Genomic DNA, 8,824 nt, shown 5'->3' with positions numbered 1-8,824 from the left:
CAGTGAAATATTCTACCTTTTTTGTTCTTTTTTGTAGTGACCTATTTCTTTGGTCAGGCAGAGTACTACTACAGAATACAATCTGCCGCAGCCACATAAAAGGTGAAAACAAAAGAACGGCCCAAGTGCAAATGAACCCTATTTTCTTCAAGTCTCCATGACTCAGCAGCATTCAGTGGACGCCCGCTCTTTTGTGTCGTCCAGGAATACCCACTTTGTAAATGTGTTCGCCGAATGAGGTACAGCTGCAGTGTGTGTGTGTGTGTGTGTGCGAGCGAGCCCCGAGGCAAAGTACCTCCACTGGCCGGGATAAAAGACAACGACCATTCTCAGGCCATTACTCAGCATCTTTGTCCACTCTAGACTTTAATCTCCTTAGCATGAATATCAATTAACAGCCCACAAAATTAGGACCAGTCCATGAAAAAAAAGTGATTTCAAATTGCCGCCTGGGTAGCTCAGCACTTAAGGCTGCTTTCCGAGGGTCCCTGCCCTTGTTAGACGGTGTTTTATGGTCAGATGAAAGTTGTGCGGGGAGAAAAATGCCATCTGGGCTCCGTGCCAACTTAGAGCGGGTGTTTAATAGCAGCTATACCGCCTCACACCGGGAGAAGGGAGAGCGGGGGGGGGGGGGGGGGGGGGGTCGACTGCAATAAGGAGTGTGTGTGTGTGTGTGTGTGTGTGTGTGTGTGTGTGTGTGTGTGTGTGTGTGTGTGTATGGCTCTCAAGGTGCCACTGCCATGGAGACGCAGCTGTGCCAAACAAGACTTCCATCAGTGGACAAAAAAAAAGTGTCTGACTCATTAAAGGAAGTCCCAGCATCCAGCTCTGGACTGGGCACAGCTAATCAGCAACCCCCCCACACACACACACACACACACACTCACCCTGGCCCCCCCTCGTAATGACCGCGATACTAAGCATAAATCTGTTCTCGTGGGATCACTCGTGTTTTTTGCTGATGTTGGCTCGGTTGCCGTGGAAATAAGCATCTCACTCCACAGCCTTTGCTTTATTTGCTTATGCTATTTTCCCCTTCAGATCTCCATCGTTTTTTGTGTGTGTTTTTTTTTTTTTTTTTGACTCGGCTCCAAACATGTAAAACAAGAAACGCCATCGCTCTCTATTTTAAAAAATTCTGTATACATTACTGTCTTTGTAAATTCTCAATAAAACCAACAAAAAAAAAAAACCTTTAGATTTCCTATTTTTTCTTTTTTCCTTTTCCCCGAGCACACGTCCAAGCCTTATTTTTAGGACAGAGAGTGACAAATGACCTGCGTTCCGGTGAAAAAGGTCCCAACATGTGTGAGCGCTGATAAGACTGCAACAGGATGAGGGGTCGGCTGGACATCAGGATGGGCACAAGCCGCTGTCATGTGGAGGTCCCGCCGCGAATTCAGCCGACTTGGGGACTACACAGCAAAAATAAAAAACAATACAATACCCAGAGAATAACATTTCAATCCAGTAGGGGTGCATATTGCCAGTTCTGGGGATAATGGCTTTATTTGTTATTTCATCAAAAAAAAAGTTGACCTGACTATTTGTACCCCCTGAGTGTTTCTTGAGAGCTGATCTAACAAGTGAATTTCTCCATCGTGAGATCAATAAAGTCCTGTCTTATCTCATCTTCAATATCTTCAATCCCCGACACACCTTTTGTTCCGTTGCTTCTGGTCCGGCAAGTGGCAAAGTGGACAAAGGGCTCCGATAAAAACAGATTATGAAGCATGTTCTTTTCCTCTTTGAATTCAAGGTACCTGCTGGGCTTCCATGGGTTTCCAGGTAGGAATGAGCTGAGCTGCAATCCTCAATAATCACCAACAGAGGCTATCAAAGAGCCGTAAGCTAAGTGAACGCAATAAAAACTAACAATTAAGGGGCATGTTCATCCAGTAGTACTTGTAAATGTCCTAATAGGCTTTATTACAGGTTTGTATGTACTTTTGGGCACCTTAAACTATTAACAAAAATAATGTGGGCTTTTATTGGAAAACTGGTGAATTTAGTTTGGTCTTATTTGGTTTCTGAGTGCCTGGACTCGTCATTCTGCCATCCATAGACAATAAAGGAGTTGTAATGGAGGCAATTTGAGTGCTGTCCAAAAGCAGAGGAGCACCACATTTTGAGTGTTTTGAACTCTTGAGGACTGAGTATTCTGTATGTGAACTCATGAAGGAAATAAAGCCTGACTTTCCGCGCTGTTATATGAGAGAAATTCATTATAACACAGTTTTAAGGGATTGCAGCAGAAGATGGGACAGTTAGCTCCTGAAAGTTTTATGCTTTATAGTTTTATACAACAAAAGACCAACTGAAATGTCGTGATAACCCTGATAAATAATACTCAGACACTGACAATGCAGTTTTACATGCAGTTTTACAAAAGGTTATCGAAATAAAGCATTTGAAAGGGAATGTGACATAGGCCCTCTATATATAAAACCTAATGTCAGTCTGACTGTATTCAAATCAAAGCATTATCACTGTAAAGACGAGCTGGTGCTGTCCCGCTTCCAGCAAAGACATTTATAGGGTGACCACCTCAAATAGTAGTGAAAGTGGGACGGGTAATTTTTTCTTCTGAAACACAGAAGAGGCACCAAGAGCCCCCACACCTACAGCACAGTGGAGGCGTCACAAGAAGAGCTACAGGAAACAAAAAAGGGACAAACAAGGAGGTATCCGGGCAAGACATGCCTTTCTAACACTACTACTACTAATGTTTGTTCACTATAGAATGAGACGAATTATATTCGTCTGCTACACTCTTCCAATAGCTTTGGTGAAAGATTATTGTAGAGCGGAGGGAGCGGAGGGAGCTGCACAGGAGGAAGAGGAAGTAGGAACTGATGGAGCTGACCAGTGAGTGACACCACGCTCTGAAACAGAGACAAACCCAGGAGGCCGTGCACCGTTTCAGAAGATCAGAGGAGCACTGAAGGCAGTACTCCGGTTTACCCGATCTCCAAAAACATGCTGGTCAGGTTGACCCACAATGGCTGCGCACTCAGCCTGAACAAAGTTTCATTGTACAATTGTACAATGACAAATGAAGCACTGAGTTACCCATGTGGTGGGATATGGAGGGACAGGGAAATTAAAAACTTAGATCACATGATCAGCGTTGATGTGATCCCTTTGCTTTCTTTTGGCCCCCAATTCCACATAGAAACAGGCCACAGAATATTCTAATACAGAAAGTTGAGACACTATACTGCATAGTATGCCTTAAATGCAATGCAGTATGTATATTTACTAAAAATGTGGGAACATTAGATCAAGCAGTGTAATGGCGTCACATTTGGATATTTGACAAATCGGGCAAAAGAATTGTGTGAAAAGGACAAAATAAATACTGAAATTTCATCATAGCATGCAGCTGAATGTGCTTTTTTAATTTTTTTAAATTCTATTCTATTTCTATTCTATTTTTGGGCCATGCACTGCAACCATTTTGAGACAAGCAGAAGATGAAGTGCGACTTTATTGAATGTGAATGGTGTACAAGAACAAAAAAGTCTGTCCGATTTCAAGCACTTAATTTACCGTTAAAAGAGAAAAGGCATATTCAGCTAAAAAAAGAATAGTCCTGGCTTGTAGTCCATAAAGAGCTTGAGCATTTAATATATGAGGAAACAGGACATAAATCATTACCCAAAGCCCTCTCACTCCTGTAGTTTCCCCGCCCATCTCTACCTTGTGTCCTAGTTCACCGAGGAACTTAAGAGCATTGTTCCCGTTGCCAGCACACTTGGCATATCTCGTTTTAGTTCAGACCCCGTGGCTGTTTGGCAGGACAAGCGAATAAGTGGTGTTAAAGGCATTTATGGGCTTGTCCTCGGAGAACCTTCCTTTATATCAACAGTTTGACTAATGTATGTGACACTGAACTTCACGCTGGCAGCTGCTATGAAGAAGTTGTCTACGTGACTGATGCCGCCACAGACCGGTGCCAAGCCAAGTGCATTAATAATCTAAAGGGTTTAGACACACCAAATTTCACAAAATACATAAGTTTGCGAAAAAGAAACCACCACCTATTAATCATGTTTTACAGTAAATAATTTTGAAATCAATACTCGGACGTGAAGATTTATGCTTGCACATGAACAGCCACAGTGTTTCGACAGAGGTGGATAGAGAGGCCCAAAAATGTCATGTATTCGATTTAAGCTAGTGAGAATAGAAAAGAAACAGAGAAAAAATACTTATGTAAGTCGTTGACAAATTTCAACAGCTTTTGTCACTTGGCCTTCATTGGTGTTAGTAAGGTACTGTTTTACTTTAACCTATAAGTGTAGCTGATTATGACCCTCCAAAGGGCCCCCAAAGTGGAGCCCAAACTTGGCTCTTCAATGTGTTTTATCGGTTCACGAGGTGGTGTTTTGTAAAAAGGTATCATTCATTTGAATGATGAAATGAATGACAAGACTCAAGCTGTTACACCAAGCTGTTACCTCCGTCTCGCCTTAATGCTGCTGTGTGTTTTTATTATTGCTATTTATTATTGAGACTTTGAGAGCCATACAAGTGTCATTGTACTTGTGTATATAATGAAAAATAAAGCATTGTATTGTATTTTGGTGTATTGTATTGTATTGTATTGTATTGCATTGTATTGTATTGTATTGTATTGTATTCCATTCCATTCTATTCTATTGCTGGGTATCAGGTGTCATCACAGCATTCTAAACGCCTGTAATACCTATATATAATACCTTTTACCTATTTCCAGGGTGCCGACTCTACATCTGGCCTAGGACTACAGATGAAAACTAGCCTTTTGGCTAACTCTGGCATATTTTACAGTTGAGCAGATATGTTAATATGCACTGTCCTTGCAAAAATAAATAAATCAAATAAATAATATTTAAAGGAATAGTTCACCGTTTTTCCATACTGAGATATGTTCTTGGCTGAGCTTAGACGAGTTGATGCGTACCTGTCTGGTCTTTGTGCCCGTGGAAGAGCTTGGTCGCTTCTAACTTCACCCCCATTTGGAGCTATAGGAATACATTGGGAGAGGCCAAATGATATTAATGGGTAGTGTGACATCATCACATTAGAACCTGAAAACAACCTTTTCTTTTCTTTTCTTTTCTTTTCTTTTCTTTTCTTTTCTTTTCTTTTCTTTTCTTTTCTTTTCTTTTCTTTTCTTTTCTATTCTATTCTATTCTATTCTATTCTATTCTATTCTATTCTATTCTATTCTATTCTATTCTATTCTATGTGTATGCACAAATACCAAACCAATGCGTCCTCACACAATTCTGAAAAAACAACAACAACCTGACAATAAAGAGAAAACATTAACTCACTATTAGGGCTGTACCGAGTCATTTTCTCCCTCCAGGGATTAAAGGTTTGGGCACCTCTGAAACTGTTCAAAAATAACAACTGAAAATGAAAGGCAAGCCTCATGAAGACATCACCAGAGCAGCAAGTTGATGATGTGACAGCCTAATAAGCCTGCCCCAGCCTGCATATGTTTTCACACTTTTTAAACTTGGCAGCTTGTTAATGCTCTTTGGGCATTTTTTAGGAATGCATAACAAATTTCTGTGAACCAATCAAATTATTGAAATCTGTGTCAGAAACCCGTCTCCAGCTGCATGGATATTTCACCCATTCCTTGGAAAGCCACTCACTGTCAGCGTTTGAATCCTGTCCAGGAATAATAAAAAGTGACAAATAACACCACCATTCACTAAAGCCTGGGGATGAAAGTCTTTCACTGGCTCTTGTTTTTAATTTATAGAGATTTAGAAGAAAAATTGAAATTTTCTGCTCTGTTTTATGTTTTGACTAATATCTGTGTATCTTTCTGTAGTTTTCATTGCCTTGATATTTATGTGTCAAATTTTTAATTACATTAGACCTTTAGATTTCTGAACTGATTCCTAGTGCTTATTTTTTTTTATGATTTGCTATAACTAGTTTGGCACGGTTGGCAAGTTTTGTATTGTCAAAAATAATGAAGACAACACATTTGTTTCATGTTTGCTTTTGGAAATAATGTGCCAAAACTGGACTGCAGCTCATTTGAACCTTTTTTCCAGCCTAGGACAAGAAATCAGTGTGTGAGTAGCTTAAGTACAACAAGACCAATTGTTGATCAATGCCATCAATGGATTTGAATGTAGCAGCCATTAGTCACTTAGATGGAGTTTGATGGAGGACAGCAGATAGAGTTAACAGAATTAAGTCCTTCTTTTTTCTTTTAAGCTCTTGTATCTCTTTGTTTGTTCGTTTTTTTTTTTTTTAAAGTGTTTTGTGTTAAGAAACAATGTGTAGATAAATATTACAGGCTGTAATCTGTGGTTTACCTTTAGGGGGCAGCAGCGGGCTTTTGATGCCTGGCTTCTGCTGTTTGTCATAACTTTCGAGGAAGATTCAGCGCGTGTCGTAATTAGCAATTAGCTTAGCATTAATCAAGTTATTAATTTGTATAGTAATATAAAACAGGTGTGGCTTTTGTAGCTTTGGTATGTTTAATGTGTGCATTGTTATTTCTTTTTTTCTTTAATAGTTCGATTATTATTGTTATTTTCTCTCAGATGAATCCTCAGGTAATCATACACTCCGTCATGCACAGTGTTTTAAGCCAACGATAATAAATCTTTGCGGTTCAAACTATTGTAAACCTTCACTGTTACCGATGTGTTTCTTCCCTCTTGGACAGCAGGTGCAGAGTAGCCAAGTAACAGTCGCGTTACGCAAGAAAACGAAAGTGCTAACAGAGTTTCTGCAGGGCTTTAACCTCTTAACCCCCACCTCAACCGAGCACATTTTCTCGAGTTTGACTTTGCGCAAATGATCCAAAACTTCTTGCAAATACAGCGTCGAAAACGAGGAGGAAAAACGCAACAAAAAGTGACCAAAGAGTCGAAATCACAATGAAAACGGTGACAAAAAGAGATGAAAACTCAATGAAAAAGCGACAAATGAAGTGACAAAAAAAGAGACGAAAGCACAAGGAAAACTGTGACAAAAAGATGAAAACACAATGAAAAAGCAAAAAATAAATTGACAAAAGAGACGAAAACACAAGGAAAATGTGACAAAACACAAGGAAAATGTGGAAAATGTGACAAAACACAAGGAAAATGTGACAAAAAAGTGACAAAGAAGTTAGACATCATTAGGTCTTAGCTTTCAAATGAGGCATTACAGTGTTGCTCTCCAATTGAGAAGCTTTAGATTTGGGTAAAGCTGAACAGAGGAAAATGTGCTTGGTTCAGGCAGGGGTAAGAGGTTAAAAAAGAAGCATTAAAAGTCACTACATGAATGATGCCAAAATGAAGGCCTTAAATTTAAAAGTCATTAAAAAGCATCAAATCGGATTCAATCTAGAATTAAGTATATACATTTATTAGAAAACATACAGAACCCACAGTAAAGATATTGGTCAACTATTTTGCCTGAATACATTTGTCAATAACACTACAAACGTTCAGCTGCAGTTCTATTTGAAATGTTACACAATATCTATTGCTCAAAGTTTCCTGTTGTGTCCGATTTGTTTTTGAATATCAACATTTTCCCTCCTTCCCCTGTTTGGTTAAATGTTAACAAATCTCATAAAATGCAATGCAAAGATTTTTTTTGCATTTGTGGCATTAAAACTATAATATATCTAGGCATTAAAAAGCAATAAATATGACTTGCTGCCACCTGTAACCCTGTACTACTGTCCCTATTTACAAACAATGAGAAAGCGCATGAAATTAAATTGTTTGTCGTGGTTCACACACTCACATTTCCTAACACGATTCGAACGTCGCTTTTGTTAACTCTTAACCCCCACCTGAATCGAGCACATTTTCTCCGGTTTGACCTTATTCAAATCTAAAAAGCTTCTTTACAAAACCGTCAAAATGGCATCCAAATGCAGCAAAAAGAAAATCCACAAAACACCATAAAAATGCAGCAAAACAGGCGACAAAACAGTGATGAAAATGCAACAAAAACGTAACAAAAACATGACAAAACAGGCGACAAAACAGTGATGACAATGCGAGGAAAATCATACACTGGCCTACAGTCTGCAAGCTCCAGTCGAGAAGCTTTTAGATTTGGGTAAAGCCAAACTGGAGAAAATGTGCTTGGTTAAGGCGGAGGGTAAGAGGTTAATTGGGATGAGTTTAAAGGCAACTTTCAGGGTCACGTTTCACAAATGCTAGAAAACTAACCTGCAAGTTCAGGAAAATTGACACAAATGCTTTATAATCAGATGCATAGTTTATTTCTCCCAAAATGATCAGAGTTTACAATATACCGGAATAGAACAATACACATTTTGTTCCTCTACGAGAATAATGGGGACTTAAAGTACTTAAAGTAAAATAAAAAATGTATTTGGAGAAGTGTGTTTGCCTCAAAGGAGCTATCCTTGATTTTTTTTTAAATTTTCTGTATTGGAATAAAATTTGCTTTGTCCTTTAGTATATGGTAAAAGCAGATATTTATTCAAAAAACCCTGGTTTTAAAGCCTTTTAAACAGTCATAAAATGTCAGGCATATTTCTCAGTGAAGTGACAGTTTTCCTCCCTGAAAGTTGTGAAACCTGGTTTAAACTCTGTGGCGAATTTCGATGTTATAAATGCATTAGGAAAGTTTGAGATGAGTTTAGACCAGAAAATAGCAATTTGAAATTTGAGTGACCCTGTTTCTTTGTACAATCAGGTATAGCTCCTTTAAAGGGTCTTATTCATGTTTTAGTTTTGATGTAATACAGAGAGGACGGATATTTTCAGAAAATACACCACAGAATAATTCTTATGAGAAAAGAAAAGAAAAATGAGGCTGTACAAGTTTA

Source organism: Gobius niger (genome assembly GCF_951799975.1).
Source record: "Gobius niger genome assembly, chromosome: 11".
Classification (NCBI taxonomy): Eukaryota; Metazoa; Chordata; class Actinopteri; order Gobiiformes; family Gobiidae; genus Gobius; species Gobius niger.
Note: the sequence above shows the minus strand (reverse complement) of the source record.